Source organism: Peromyscus californicus, unplaced genomic scaffold (genome assembly GCF_007827085.1).
Source record: "Peromyscus californicus insignis strain IS unplaced genomic scaffold, ASM782708v3 Scaffold_1__1_contigs__length_55948999, whole genome shotgun sequence".
Classification (NCBI taxonomy): Eukaryota; Metazoa; Chordata; class Mammalia; order Rodentia; family Cricetidae; genus Peromyscus; species Peromyscus californicus.
Window position 1 is genome coordinate 10,007,868 of NW_026294492.1, and position 16,465 is coordinate 10,024,332.

Here is a 16,465-nt window from a genome sequence, read left to right on the forward strand (position 1 = left end):
GTACCTGTCGTCCTACCTTTCACTTTTACTTTTTTTTATATATATATATAAATTCCATACTCTGTTTCTATTATTTTGCTTTTTTACAATTAAATTGGTATAAGTACATGTAAACTATACGTTAATGTCATTTGTGTTTCTAAACCCTATGATTGCAATTCACTTGATAATGTTATTAGGGGAGGGGTGCTTTTGCTTGGATTTACTGCTGTTATTGTGGGATGGATGTCTCAGTGACTTTGTCGTTGCTGTGGTAAAACACGGTGACCAAAAGCAACTTGGGAATGAGAGGGTTTGTCTGGGTTTGTATCAGCTTAAAACCCTCAGGACATATGTCATCACTGAGGGGAGTCAGGGCAGGAACTGAAGCAGTGGCCTTTGAAGAATACTCTTTAGTGGTTGGTTCCTTTTGGATCATACAGCATGCTTTCTTACAGCACTTAGGACCACATGTCCAGGAGAGCATCACCCACACTGGCCTCTGCCCTCCCACATCAATCATTAATCAAGAAAATGTCCCACAGACTTGTCTACCAACCAATCTGGTAGGGGCATTTTCTCAATTGAGATTCCATCTTCTCAAATGACTCTAGATTTTATCAAGTCAACAAACTAACTAACCAGGACATTAGGTTTTTTATATATTTGTTTGAAACAGGATCTTGCCATGTCGCCTAAGCTGCGTTCAAATTCAATGCACATGATGGGATGACAGGCATGAACCACTAGGTCGGACTTAAATATTTCCCCCTAAGAATTTCCTCTTACCCACTTCTTTAGAAACTCCCATTACTCATCTACTTGGTTGCTTAGAATTGGTGGCTCTAGAGCCCTAGTCACTTTTTCCAGTCTTCTGTGTTTCATTTTGAGTTCTTTATAGTGATATGACTTCAGATTCGCCAGTGAAGCCTTCTGCAATGTTTAATGCATTCTAATCTCATGCATTATGTGTTTAACTTCAGACACTTTCCTTTTTACCTTTGGAAGTGCTTCTGTATCCTTTTGTAACTTTCTTCTCTATATACAATTTCTGCTTTAGCTTCTGGAATATTTGATGTGCAGTTTCAGTAATTGTAAATAATCCATCATTCTACCCTCTGTGCCATTTTGTGGTTAATTTTCATAGAGAGCTTTTTGCTTTTCATTACAGATGATATCTTTTTCCCCTGCCTAGAATTTTTACTGAATTTTAGGCAATGTGAATGCTATTACATAGGATTGTGAGTGCTTTTGTATTCCAGTAGATATTTTAGAGCTTTGTTTTAGACATAGTTATTCTAAAATAGCCCAGCAATTTGAAGATCTGTTTAGACTTATTAGTCAGAATCACAGAAGCATTTAGACTAGGAATAAAATAATCTTGGGAGAATTCCTTCTGAACCCTTCATGGAGTGCTTCATGAAATGAGTTTCCTAGTCTAAACAGAGGGAGAAAACACTATTCCTGATCCTTCCTGAGTTATAATGATTATCCTCTATATCCTCACAGAGACTCTTCTACAGTTCTGAGTTCACTCACACCTACATGATGATTACTAGCTCAACACTCAAGGGGTCCTCTTCGGAGATCTGGGGTTCTCTCTGTGCAGCTCTAGCCTTGCTAGACCTTTGCCTTTCATACTCCATCATTGCTGTCTAAGACCTGTGACTTCTTCACAAACCTTAGAGATGCCTGGACTCTCTACTGGATTCTTGTCGAGTATCCTCTGAAACCATCCTCCAGGAGTAAGCTGAGATGAGCACTGTACTCACTTCAGCAGGTTTTTATCACTCAGAGAGCAACACACTCTGTAGTCAGGCACTCTGTGTCTTGGAAAATCACTGTTCATATTTTAATAGATGAGGTGGTAACTCTGCCCCTTCATACTCCTTCTCTTCTCTGTCCATTTAAAACATTTTAAATGCATGCTTAGCTGATTGGATTACTTGTGGATTCTGTGTTTGTGAAGCTAATCTCTTTACTAAAATACAAGTGAAAGCCTAAAATCAATACATGTGACACATTTGCACAGAGGCACAGAAGAGAACACAGAAAACATGGAGTGACCCAATGAGTGTGTGCCCACCTAAGTCCCAACAAGACTAACCTTTGCTGTCTTATTTCAGTTCTTATATTGTACCTTTTGCACGGTCACTTTAGTTTCACACTTTTCATGTTTTATGTTTTTACCAGTGATTTTGCTGTTCAAAAGGCTCCTCAGGCATAATACTGAAGTATTGTCTCAGGTCCCTATCTCAAGGATGTCGAATCTACTACAAAAACAACAGGTTTGCTGTAGGCGCTTGCTTCATATATGAGCATAGTGGTTGACTATGAGTTCTATGCCAGTGAATGGACAAAATAAACCAGCATGCATAAATATAAAGCCATCATTATAGAGAAATACATATAGAGACAAGGTTGGTGGGTGGAGGGAAGCCCCCAGGGGGTAAAGTGCTTGCCTTGTAAGCATAGGGATTTGAATTCAGATTCCAAGTACCAATGTAAGACACAAGCATGGTAGCACACACCTTTAAGTCATCCCTGTGGAGAGCAAAGACAGACAGGGATTGAAATAGCAAGCTCTGGGTTCTATGAGAGACCTTGCCTAAAAGAATACAGTGGAGAATGATAGAGGAAGACACCCGACAGAGGTCTTTGGCTTCCATGTGTGTGCACACACACACACACACACATGCATGGATGAGCACACACATACATGCATGTACAACATTCACATAAATAAAGAGGGGGAAAAAAGCCATGAGGTTAAGCATTACATGGTTGACAAAAATATTGTGGCCAGAGGTCATCAGTATCTCATCCTATGGCTATGGCAGAAGCAATGATTCTGCACTTGCTAGCTCAGTGCTCACTTGGTTTAATGGTACTGGGAATAATTAGAATAGAGTCTATTTTAGCTCAATGTAAAGAAGATCAATATCCACAATCTAACCAAGGTTCCCCATGCTGTGTTCAGTCTGGTGAAAGGAAGAAATCGTTCAGCCTAGATGGACATAATCATGTTAGTGTCAAGGACTTGGAAAGGTTAAGTAACAAGGAAAAAGAACAGCCTGAAGAGTGTTCAGAATTATTAATTCACTGCCTGTATTACTAGTCTTTCGAATTAAATGACCTTGTCCACTATAGGAGAGAAGTAATTCCCTTAGGTTTTCCTCACAGAATCTTTTGCTAGTGATGTGAACACCTTCTGGTTCGTCAATTTAATAAGTACGCATTCCACCCCCTCTGACATGGTAGCTCCTGTGCACAAATCTGGGGTCTACACAACAAGATTCTTCACCCTCAATGGAATCAGGAATGAGATGTGGTATGGATGGGAAATAGAAAACAGTGTCAGCACAGTGCAGTCACTTGCTGAAGAGTGTGGGAGATGTTTCCAGAACATTGTGGAAGAGATTTCTCTGTCAGCTTGGGGAAGGAGAGAAGGGATTAAAAGGCATGAAACTGCCTTTGGAACCTCTTAAAGAAAGAAATTAATGAGTTATATAGGAGTTCCCTAAGGGATTGTCACTGGGGAAAATCACCTACTAAAGACCCAGAGGAGACATAAAACCAGAAATAGAAAGATAAACAGAGACATGAATAATTATACAAAATCTTGTAATGCTGGGCTAAGGGGTTTGGATTGTACTCTGCAAGCAAACAAGAGCATGAAAGGGTTTTGTGCAGGAGAACGGCATGGCCAGATTTGTAATTCTTCTGAATAGCCATTCATGGGACCTGGAATGTGGGTTTGATGAGAAGCATCCCAGAGGCAAAAGGACAGCAGGGACGCTGCTGCAACCATCAACAGGTGAGATGACAGCATCCTGGACCAGAGTAGCACAGCTTTCACAGGGTGTCTATTCATCCATGCTTCAGCTGTACAAAATCCCTGTTTTCCCCCACAGGTCCTGTCTCTCATGCCTTCCTGAGTTGACATGCAAGTTTTCTCTTGCTCACCATTTTACTTCCTCCCTTTGCCTGGTTGGAAAGCTCTCATTCATCCTCAAGGGCACCTCTGGTTTCAAGTTTTCACAAGCAAGCGTCCATCTCTCTCTCATCCAAATGTTTATAGCTTCACTATAGCCCTCTTCAAAATTGATAAGTATCTGTCAATCAACTTAAGAGGCCAGGCAGATTGAAACCTACTTGAGCGTAAGGATTGTGTCTTGTATACCTCCAATATGAGTGAACAGGGGCTACTTTAGACCAACAGCTCTCAAACTTCAGATGTAGGGAACGTGATCCACTGTTCTGTGTATCCTGATTGTCCATTATGTGCACGTGCCTCGGCGTATGTGTGTCAAAAAACACTAAGCTTTTCTATACTAGTTTCTGTTCTTGTTGTTGAGACCAAATACCTGACAGGAAGCAACTTAAGGGCAGAAGGTTTCATTCAGGCTCATGGTCTGAAAGTATAGTCCACAGTGATGGGGAAGACACAGTATAGGGAGTTACTCTTATCTGCAGGAGCTGATGCATGAGGCTGCTTGCTCATATCCAGGGTATCAGGAACTAGGGATGAAGCAGGGCTGGGCTACACAACTCCATCCCTCCTCCCTAACAATGACTCCTCCTGGAGTGAGACCCCACCTCCTAAAGGCTCCTCCACCTCCTAAAACAGCATCCTCAACTGGAACACAAGTTTTGCCACACATAAGCCCATAAGAGACACTTCCCATCTGAACTACCTTAGCTGGTGCACACGCTCCCTTTCATTTCTTCCTACAACATATCTGCTTTTATAACAGGCCCCCAGACCTTAGCACAACTGACTCCATGATGGAATTACCTTTTGGGCCATAAAACTCAACAGGTAGACTGTAGATGGAGCTTTCCCCAGTCCTGTCCAGGCCCACGGACCCCACAACCGCTTATAAAATAATCACTCAGAACCTCACTTTAATTAAACTGCTTGGCCATTAGCTCAGGCTTACCATTGTCTAGCTCTTACACTTACACTCAGCCCATTTCTGTTATTCTATATGTCGCCATGTGTTCCGTGGCTTTACCTGCTGCCTTTACGTGCTGCTCCCTGGATGGCAGGCTTGCATCTCCTCCCACTGTGCCTTCCTGTTACCCCAATTCTCCTTTCTGCTAGTCCCGCCTATACTTCCTGCCTGGCTACTGGCCAATCAGTGTTTTGTTTATCAGTCAATCATAGCAACATATTTTTAGAGCATACAGGACATCCCACAGCAGTAGACTCCACCTCCTACCAAAATGATTACAAAGACCTAAGTCCATAGTTCTGGGAAGATCTCAGACTGTAGTAACCTTGCCTTTTTTTTTTTTTTTTTTTTTTTTTTTTTTTGGCTTCTGTAGGCTGCTTATGGCTAATTGGTCTTGTTAACTGAAGTTTGTCAAACCAGGACATAGTTTTTTTGGTTTTTTTTTTGCTTTTGGTTTTTCGAGACAGGGTTTCTCTGTGTAGCTTTGCACCTTTCCTGGAACTCACGCTGTAGCTCAGGCTGACTTCAAACTCACAGAGATCCTCCGGCCTCTGCCTCCTGAGTGCTTAAAAGCTCACTCACCCTGAGAAAGGCTCAGAGATACGCTGAAATCCTAAACACTGAGTGTTGTTGCAGGCTGGCTAATAAAGACTTTCCATGGGCTTAAATCTGTGTCTGAGTGGTCTTCTCTGGTGTGCACCCAACAACATTCTCAAAACAAAGAATTTAGATACATTGCCATTGGGATTCCCTTATGTCCTTACACTTTAAAAGAACTACTTTGTACACCCTCCACCACATTAGCAGCCCTTTCCAGGAGAGCCCTCAAAGCTCCGTGGAGATTCCCACCCAGGACAATGGATCCTATGGCTGCAATCTCCCATTTTCTCCACTATAAATAGAACCAGTCACACACGGAGCAACACTCCACATGGTAGTTAAAATAATGAACCGAATCACTCACATTTTAAAGCACCTGCCACTGTTCTGATGTCTAAAAAGGTCAAAGGCAGGTAACTCAAGGAAGCTGCCGGAGGGAAGGGATGGAACGAAGCTCACTAAATGGACCCCGGCTCGCCTCAGTGCTGTTTGCTTTGTTTATTCTTTTGCCCCTATGAGCTGGTGTCGGTCATCCCATTACATCAATGAGGCGGTCTTTCTTTATAAAATCTCTTCCATTTCATTCTCAGCTCATTGTCAGATCTCCCTGGGGGTGCATGTTCTACTCAGCTCACTTATTTTTGTGAAATCCTGCATCATATTTTCTTTTGTTTTCACTGTGGTCTCCTGATGACTTCCCAGCTCCTCTCCAGAAAATGATAACAAAGAACATCTGCACAAAGAAGGGAGCAGTTTGTATGGGTCTCTGCTTCACTTGGATTCAATCAGAGAGTGGCCTGAGGCCCACCACTTTCCTGCGTCCAAATACAATATTTTTAAATTCAACTAGTAAAAGTCTGTTCTTTACTTTTTAATGCTATATTTTTAAGTTTATTTTATTGTGTGAACATGTGTGTGTTTGTGTGAGGGGGGAAGAGACAGAATGTGTGTGAGTATATATAAAGACCAGAGTCAACATCAAGATCTTTCTCCATCCCTCTCCACAATTTTTGAGTCAGGGTCTCTCCCCGAACCCAGAGTTTGCAGATGTAGCTAGGCTGACTGGTCAACAAGCCCCAGAAGTCCTCCAGCCTCTACTTCCCTGGTGCTAGGCTTATAGGTATATGCTGCTGAATCCAAGTTTTTGTTTTGATTTTTAGCTTTGATTTTTCTATGGCTGCTCTAATTCAGATCTTCATGTTTGTGTGGCAAGCATTTTACCCAATGAGACACCCTCTGCAGCCCTATTTCTTAATTTGTGTTGAACTTTAGAAAGGAAGATTATGAAGTTGTTATCTCAGTATGCTAGCGTTTTGTGAAGCAAGATTTCTCCTGTGCTTCTTGTAGAGTTGTTTCAGAACCGTCCCAACCTTTTGTTTTTTTCTAGCCACTTGTAGCATAAAATACATCATGTCTATGGTCCTTTCTGTTTGAAAAGTTTTCAGGTCCAGAAAGAGAGACAGGCAGAGAGCAAGAGCAGGGGACAGAGAGAGATGAGAGAGAGAAAGAGAGACAGAGAGAGAGAGACACAGAGACAGACACAGAGACAGAGACAGAGACAGAGAGAGATTGCTGGTCTGTTTCACATGGATTCTGATCTGGGTGGCTTATGCTATTAGGGGAAGTTGTATAATTTAAATTTCCTCACCAGAAACAAAGAAATAAAAGTCCCACTTGTCTCTTGAGAAATCACAAGAACTTAATATGACATTTCCCCAGATCTCAGAGCTGGTAGAAGCTGGTGTGTAGAAAGGTCCTGAGCAACAGTGTTTCTTAGCTGCCACTCAAATCCAGCCACACTGTCTGCCGACCAGAATGAGTCGGACTCATCACCTCTATTTTGATTTCTGACATCCTCTGCCCAGGAGCAGACAACTCAGGCAATTAACTGGGGCTCCTGATTTCAGATCAGAAGCGAAGCGAGAACATCCCAACAACTGTACTCTCCTGATCATTCATTTCCCTGTCCCGAGGTGGCACTCACTTGGAAAAATCTCCAAAAGGCAATCATCAAAGCTTTTCATTTTAGCAGGAAATAAAGAAAATTGGATTGGAAAAGAGTTTTAAATAGAGGTTCTCTCCTCAAGAACAAGCCATCCCAAATCTCAGCATGGATCTGAAAGGGCTCATGGAGTCCCTCCACCCCTAGCTGAGAAGCTCTTAGCAGTTAATGGCTGCTCTGGGGGAGAGTGCTGGTTTTCTTTGGGGATGCCGCTCCTGAGAGGCTGATCACACTAAGAGGTTAGCACTGGGCCCATGTACACAGGACTTGCACTAAGTGGGTTCAGTAAGCTTAAAAAATGAGCATGAAGCTTGAAAGGAAATGGGAGCTTCTTATATGTGAGTTAAGTATAAGAAGAGTTAGAGGGGAGGGAGTGGGGGTGGATTTGATCGAAACGCATACACACGTATGAAGTTTTCAAATGACTAACTAGAGGTACCGTCTAGAGGCAGCGTGACTCCTTAGTGAATGTCTGGCCCTGTCTAGAGACAATTTCATTGCCATGACTGTTAAGGTGCCACTGGCATTTAGGTAGCGGCACAGATGATGATGAGCGTCCTACAATGCCCAAGGTAATTCCCACCACCATTGCCACAACAAACAAATATCTGGGCCAAAATATCACACAGCACGAACCTAGATCCGAAAGAAGCAGGAATAGTGAGTCCAGAGGAGAAGTCAGTGGCCCTGTGTGTGCAAGTGATGGAGTCCAGAAGAAGCTACATACATCAGAGGTGGGTAGGATAGGACACAGCTTAGGGAGTGATAGGGAAGAAACATCATTCTAAAGGCTTTTGTAACTGAAGCAACCATAAATGAGGAATCGGGAGCCTGGTCTAGGAATCTAGCAGTGGTAAGGCAGCCCAGAGACCAGTGCTTAGAAACAACATCGATTCGTTTTCATCATGCGTCTGTGTGTGCTGATAAAGTGATGTCTTGTTTTCACTTAATATTGGCTGGGACACAGGAAAGTGGGAGGATAGAAACAGTGTCATTCACAAAGCTGACTGGCTGTTGGTCGTAGGTTGATCCAGGTGGCTGGACAGGCTTTCTCACAAACGGTACCTACGTTATAAAATGGACCGCTCCAGGAAGACAGTACACATTGTGCCACTGCTGAGCAGGCCTCTGCTCATATCACCATTGTCACTGTGCGATGGGTCACAGAGGGCCACATAGGCCAAGCCCATAGTTTGTGTGACAAGATCACATGTGGAGTGACTTGCAGGGTAGTGTATCACAGGACACGAAAATAATGGTCTATCACAAACCACTTAGAATGCAGTGTAACTACCCTGGCAGAAGCAAAGATGATCTGAAGAGAGATACGCATGCCCTTCTCTTTGGCTGTCACACTATTGAAATATTGACTCCCCAAGAAGTTGGATTTTTCCCTAGGAATATTATGTTGGGGGAAGAATGAGGACCTAAGAGGGGGACTTGTCTCATAGGAATATATTTCACCCAATTTTGACAACTTGTCAGAGTACTTTGCAGGAAAGATGAGCCAAGGCAATGACAGGCCATTAATGGAACTGGAAGTACCACACTTTCACCTAGACATCTTTTGCCCTGTACTGATACCTAAACCTATCTACCTATGAAGATAGACTTGGGGTGGGGGGTCAAGGCATCTCTTACTTGTTCCTCTTTCTATTGTGGCCAGACTGGATAAATAAATCCTTCCCTGCTTTTTACTAGTACTTATCTTTTAACTGGCCAGATGGTTGGATGGGTGGTTGACCCTACCTTGGTAGGCAATTGTGGTCCAGGCTCTGACCTTAAAAGCTCAGGTATCCACAATGTCTTCCTATTTCTCAACATCTGTTTGCTTACATTGCCACCTTCCCTAGTGGTTCACCATCCTGAATGGCCAGGATGATGCTACACTCATCAAATCTCCTTATAATACCTGGGACATTAAAACGTTCTACTACGATTCATTCAAAGACTCATTGGAAAGGGTAGAAGAAAAAGAAGAAATGAGAAGAGAGAAGAGTAACAAGCAATCTCAACAATTTCTCACACCTTTTATTTTTGAGGTACAAAGAAAATACAAATTATTTGATCTCTGCTTCCTAGGCCAGATAAAAATTCAGACTTATTCAGACAAAAACAGGTGACTAGGAACCTTAGAACACACTCACAGAAGTCTACAGTTCAAAGGTATTTCATTTGGCAAACTAGTGTGAAAACAGTTATTGGAGACTGGAGGACTCATAGACCCAGTAAGAGCCAAACATTCCCCACATCTGGTGGAGTTTTCGCACTGGCTTAATCCAGCTCCTGGAATTCACACTTGTCAACCAAAGCTGACCCTTGTGGGAAAATATCTGAAAGCTGCATCAACAAGGAAGTCTGACAGGACTGATTTATCATTTCAAATACAGAAAGATGCTCAACCTGTTCTCCCTGTTCATCTGACCTTACAAATCTCAGTGGCTTCCCCCTCCCTTATCCACTCCACTTTTAAAAATAACTTATATTGAACTTGTTCTCTGACAGTTTTGTCCATGTGTGTAGTACATTCTGATTATGTCACCATTACCCCCTCTAATCTCACTCCCACACCCATTATCACCCCTCTTTCTTGTGAGTCCTTTTCCACATTCAAGTCTTTGTGGATTTTTTTTTTTTTAAGACACATTGAGTTTAACCAGGATCATCGACGTGACCATGAGTTTGGAACTATCTCTTGGAATCTAACTCCCCAGTAGGAAGACATTGAAGACAATAGCACCCTCCCCCAGAATCCATAAGTAGCCAATACTTTAGCAGGGAGAGTCAGGACCCCCATTACCCCTCCTCGTCAATAGTTGATTGTTCATAGGCCCACTCCTGTGTGGGCCCATGGCAAAGAGCCCAGCACTGACAGGCCATACATTTCCCAAATGACAGCATTTTACAGCCTTCTTCCTGTCTTTATGTCTGAGATTCTTTCCTCTCTCTGCAGCACAATGTTCCATGTTTTTCACATGTTGGTAGTGTCCAAATATTTAACTCAAGCACAACTATCTCCCCTAAACACCTGATCAATTCTGGCTAAGTAATTTAATGATCTATAGGACATATGTGTCCAGGGAATCCACAAGCACCTAAACCCAGGAAGCTCAAACATTAGTATAACACACACACACACACACACACACACACACACACACACACACACACACACACACACACACACACACTTCTTCCTTCTGTTTCCCAAAGCAATGAAGCTTGTTTTAAATTTATTTTGTATGTGTATGCTTGTAAATATGTGGCTATGGACCACAATTCTAATAGACGTCTGAGGAGGTCAGAAGAGGGTGTTGAATCCTCTTTAACTGTTTGGGGTTATGAGTGGTTGTGAGCCACCATGTAGACGCTGGGAACCAAACCCAGGTTCTCTGAAAGAGCAGTAAATGCTCCTCCTCACTGTCAAGCCATTTCTCTACGCCCAAACTTGTCATTTTTTTTATCATCGCGACCCTCATTTCATATACTCCCAGGTCTCCAACAATCGGCAATTAATTTCTTCCTTTTTAAATATCTTAATTCCGTCCTCTTCACATTTCCAAGTTGGTTGCAGCTGCTGGACAACCGGTTTCACTACATTCAAGCTTCCTGTTCCCTTTATTTCTCTTTTGTGTAATTCAAGTGAGTCTTCAAACACTAAAATCCTAACATCATACAGTGAAGCCTGAACTCTTTTTTTATTATTATTAAGAGATTTTCTATTCATTTTACATACCAACCACAGATTCTCCTCTTCTCCTGCCTCCCACCCCCCAGCCTTCCGCCGCAACCCACCCCTCATTCCCATCTCCTCCAAGGCAAGGTCTCCCATGGGAAGTCAGCAGAGCCTGGTACATTCAGTTGAGGCAGGTCCTAGCCCCTCCTCCCTGCACCAAGGCTGCGCAAAGTGTCCCACCATAGGCACTGGGTTCCAAAAGCCAGTTCACGCACCAGGGATGGGTCCTGATCCCACTGCCCTGAACTGGCCTACTCTGGTGATCAGATGGCTGAATACCCAAACTGTCATCATAGAGCCCTTATCCAGATGGAAGCAGATGCAGGGATCCAGGGTCAGGCACCAGGCCGAGCCCCAGGAGTCCAATCAGTGAGAGGAAGGAGGAATTCTATGAGCAAGGGACATCATGATGGGAAAATGTACAGAGACAGCCAGGCAAACTAGTGGAAATGCATGAACTGTGGACCAATAGCTGAGGAGCCCCCATGGGACTGGACTAGGCCCTCTGGATAGGTGAGACAGTTGTTTAGGTTGAAGCCTAAACTCTTTAAGACTTAAGACGTTTCTTTGGATTGGCTGAAATGAATGATAAACAGCCCCAGTGGCAGCTCTGGTTACTGGCAGAAAGGTCACGAGCCACGGCCACGCTACCTGGTAGCAGAGAGCTTTATTGGGGCAGGGTCGGGGGAATGGGAGAACCAGGCCTGGGGAGGAAAGCATGTGCAGAGAGAGGGTGGGGTCTGAGACACGGCTCTTCAAGGCGCAAGTGGGCCTACAGATCTACATGATGCTTGTGCTGACGGCATGACCATACCGGGCTTACATAGTTACCAGCGCACAGTGATGACATAAGAAGCAAGGCCCTGTGCTTAACTCCTAAACGGCACATGTGTGATCATGTAGCTGAAGTGAGGGTAGAATTCTCACATTGGCCTCCCCTTGTTTCAGCTCAACTCTCTACTTCTCTTCTCTGCCGCCCTTTACTGGGACAGAATTCCACATCTTCTTGCTTCTTCTATGAGGAAGAGGTAGGTCTTCTTACTTGACACGGAATCCCACCCATTTTTTATGAATCCATCATAGAAGCATAAGCAACATTCAAACCTCAGCTTGATCTCAGCAACTACACTCCTCTCCGAATGAAATATACTCTTGGCTTTGTCAGTTTCCTTCTGGATACATCTTTCCCACCTGACCAACCACTCCTAGAGAGCAGAAGTCATTCTACCTACATCTCTGCATCCCCAAAGAGCAATAGATATCACTTAGGCTTTTCAGAAACTATGTCGTCATCATCATAGCATAGAACTCTCCAGGTGTGTGGAATGAGTCTCCACTGCCAAAGTTTAACGAGTGGGGAAAGAACTCATCCTATGAAAGTCTCCTTCCCACACCTGAATCAAACAGCAAAAGCCCCAAGCACTATCCCATCTGGCAGGGGTCCATAAGATGAAGGTGATTCCTTAAAGCAATTAGCCGTTCCCTGGGGATAGGAGAGATGATTTTCTCTGCACTAGAAAATGTTTGTCATTTATCTTCTTCATGAAGTCACCTTTCACAGGGTTGAGACTTTAATGCTTCCCCAAATTGCTTATTAGTGTTCTTGTCTTATAATTCTACCACATGTTGTCAGGGAAGTGTTTCTCTGCCTTTCAGACATAGAGAGCTTCCCATATAATTTTAAGCAGTTTCATTACTTAGCATTTAAACCCACCTCCTGCTTCTACCTAGACAACTAGTTCCTCTCCAAGACCTGCTTCCAAAACTCTTACTCCCGAGATGCCCTCTCTCCTGTCCCTTAAGTAATTTGCCCTTCATTTTGTGTTCAACAACTAATACTGCCATGTGTCTGTCTGCCTGCCCGCCTGACAACTGTCTGTCTTTCTTCTGCACAACACCATAAGTTCCTTGAGGGGAGAATAGAATTTTTATCTCCATTGGTTTCTTTAGTACCTGGAATGAGAGAAACCTTAATAATTTGATGAAGTAAGAGGAAATGAAGATGGATACTACACATCCCTGTTGGAGGGATAAGCCAAACAGAGATTTGTGAAGCCACTGCAAACATGGTCTCTCGGCAGCTAGGGTTACCGACACTGCATCCACATGATAAAACTGGGCCTGTCAATAATCAATGAAGGATCGAAAGGGTTCTCATGGGGCCTTATCCCCCACTGCTAAACTATTGGCAGCTGACAGATTCTGGGGGAAGGATACTCATTGCCTGTGGCTGTGTGCCAAGTGGTGCGCACACCAGACTCCAACAGATGCTTTCAACCCTATGGCCACACAGACTGCTCCAGTAAAAGCAGGTGGCTACAAAACAAAAGAAAATACATGACTGTGGAAAGGTACCTTTGGGGAGATGAGTGGAGGATAACAGGAGCAGGAGGGAGACAAGAGAGGTAGAGGTTAGAGTAAAAGGATGTGCTGTATACGTGTGTGGAATTGTCAGAGAACGGAGTTAACGAATAATGAATTTCAAAAGGAGAGAAGAAAAATACATTTTATATTTCTCTGTTAAATTTATTCTCTGAAGTCATGATGGTCAGGACTGATTGTGAACTCACACTGTTTTCATTGGGAGAGTGTTATGAAACCATGAGAAGTAAAAAAAGTGGAAGTTAGAATTCTGAAGCTGGAATCTGTGACAAGGAGCAGATTACCTGTCCTAATTTTCATCGCTGGTAGGATGAATGTGTGAATATTCACAGTCCCCTGGACTCCGTACTGCAGTCAGCATCTCTAAGCCCGTGATGCCACCATCCCTTCCACCCACAGAGCCTTTACGTCCCGGCCATCAGCACTCTGCCACTGTGTTCCGACACACCTCCACGCATCCTCCTCATTTGCCTCTGCTCCATCTGTTTGGTCAGATTTGTCTCCAAGCACACTCCTCCCTGTCCATCAGCTCCGTGGAAGCATGGATTCACTTAGAATCACCTCCTACTCCGTGCCCAGTGAGCTGTTTTCTCACCCTCCTTCAGAAAGATCTCTAAGTTCCTTGCCTCTCAGAAACTCAAATCGACGTGCAACCAGTCTTTGTACATGTGAAGGTGTTTGGGGGTGAGCGGCTTGTAATAATAGCAGCCACCATGAGAACATCCCAATCTCTCAGACTGGTGTCGGCGTCCTCCATCCCATTGAGTTTCTCCAACAAGTCTCAGAGTTACTTAGTCACACTTTCTGAAGAACCTAAGATTCAGAGTAGACTCTTAGGGTTAGGCTGAGGGGTGGAGCAGCCGTGACTTAAATCTCACGCCTTCTGCTTCCAGCTCTTGTTGTCATCCACTCTCCCCAGAAACCTCTCACAATGTAAATTATATACCCAGAACTGAAAACAAAGTCTTCACACAGAGTCATTAAAGTCACTCACTCACTTGACTATCCTCTGACGACTATCTCTACCATCTCAGCATTAAGACCCAGATGAAGGACACACAATCATCATGTGCCAAACATCTGCAGAACAGTCAGTGGAGAACAAGGAGCCCTGCAGAAGTCACGCCAGATGTGTAGGATGCTCAGAGGTGACATGCAGAAATGAGACCTCATGACATTTCTCTCCCCCCTGTACTGAGGAATCCAGGCTCTTTGACATTTCTGTACACTTGGGTTATGTCTGTTTCCAGGTTGCTAACAGCTATGTATTCTGGAAATGCCTTATTGTTCCCTTTACATATAGAAAACCTGCTGTCTGCTCTTCAGATCAAAGCCTTCCCTAAGCAGCCTGTGGTCTACGTCATTCCCCTAAGCCCCTTCCATCCTCATAGTCATCACCCTGGCCTGTCACTGTTTGTAATTAACATCTGCCTTATCACTTGGACCTATCCTCCTCGAGAGCTGAAGTGTTTACCATTTCCTTGAGCCATCCTGGGTGCCTGACAAGTGTTAAATGCTTCAACATATTTATGGATGAACAGAGGAATGGATGAATGGATGGATGGATGGATGGATGGATGGATGGATGGATGGATGATGTTTCTGGGTAGATTCCCACATAGAAGTTACTTTCTCTTTGCACATCCTCATTGCCCTATCGATCTCTCCCAATCCAAACAGCCCAGGACAGTGAGTTCACAGCTGACATTTCTGCAGAATCAGGGCTCCAACACTCTAAGATGTCTATGTTTTGCATTGGTTTGACAGAAAATATGAATGTGAATCACAAAATCCTGTCCTCACTGTCTTCCAAGTATATATGAAGGGGACAATATATGAAATTAGGAACCAAGTGGCTATGATAGAGACCATGGGGATATGGAAGATGCAGAGGTAAATGAAGAGACTGAGGAAAAAGAGCAGAAAAACTGCATAGGAGCTGATCACAGTGTCTTCCCATCACTTCATGGACCACAGCATCACCACCTATGGAGAGCCATATGGTATTCATACTATTCTTTAATAATCATAAGATAACAATTATAATTAATCATATCATGATGTTAGACAAGTCCCCCTATTTCTTATCTCATAAGCATTTAGACAGAAAGACCTCATCCAGAATTTCTGGCAAGAAAGGCATGGGAGGCCACATTATAACAGCATCAGGCATTCTACAAATCAGCAGAAAGTTTATCAAAGAGTTTATCAAAAATGTAACCTTAACATTGCTCATCCCATCACAGTGCTCATGCCCCTCATACAGATGTGTCCCAGGGACAGAGTGGCCAGCCAGTTCATCTCTGTGAGCATCTTTGGTAGATGCGATACATAACTCTTAAGCACCACTGAGGCTGTCTAATAGAGCTGGTGGCTTGGTGGTCAGGAAGACACCTGCCACACTCAAGGGCCACAGTTCTTTTCATGGTGGAAGAGAGCTTTAATGCCCACTTGGCACCATATACCAAATGATGCTGATGGGGACAAGGACCACAGTTTAACCTCTTGCCTTCTGGCTCCTAATATCCACGTTTTCCCTCTGACTTCAGCGTGCACCATTCCTCTCAGCACAGGACTACTTCCCTCCTTCTAGCCCCAACTTCACTGAATTTCAAATTCTTTTCTCTTTTCCCTGGCTCAGAACCCAGGCTTGACTATGGCCAGGTCCTTCTTCCCACATCCTTCCACGGGGAAAATATGTCATAACAACACAGCCAACAACAGCAACTTTACCTAATTAAGGGAGAGCAATTTGTGGTGGAGCGAGCCAAACTGCACTCTTCTCTTGCTAAAAAAAAAATCTAGACG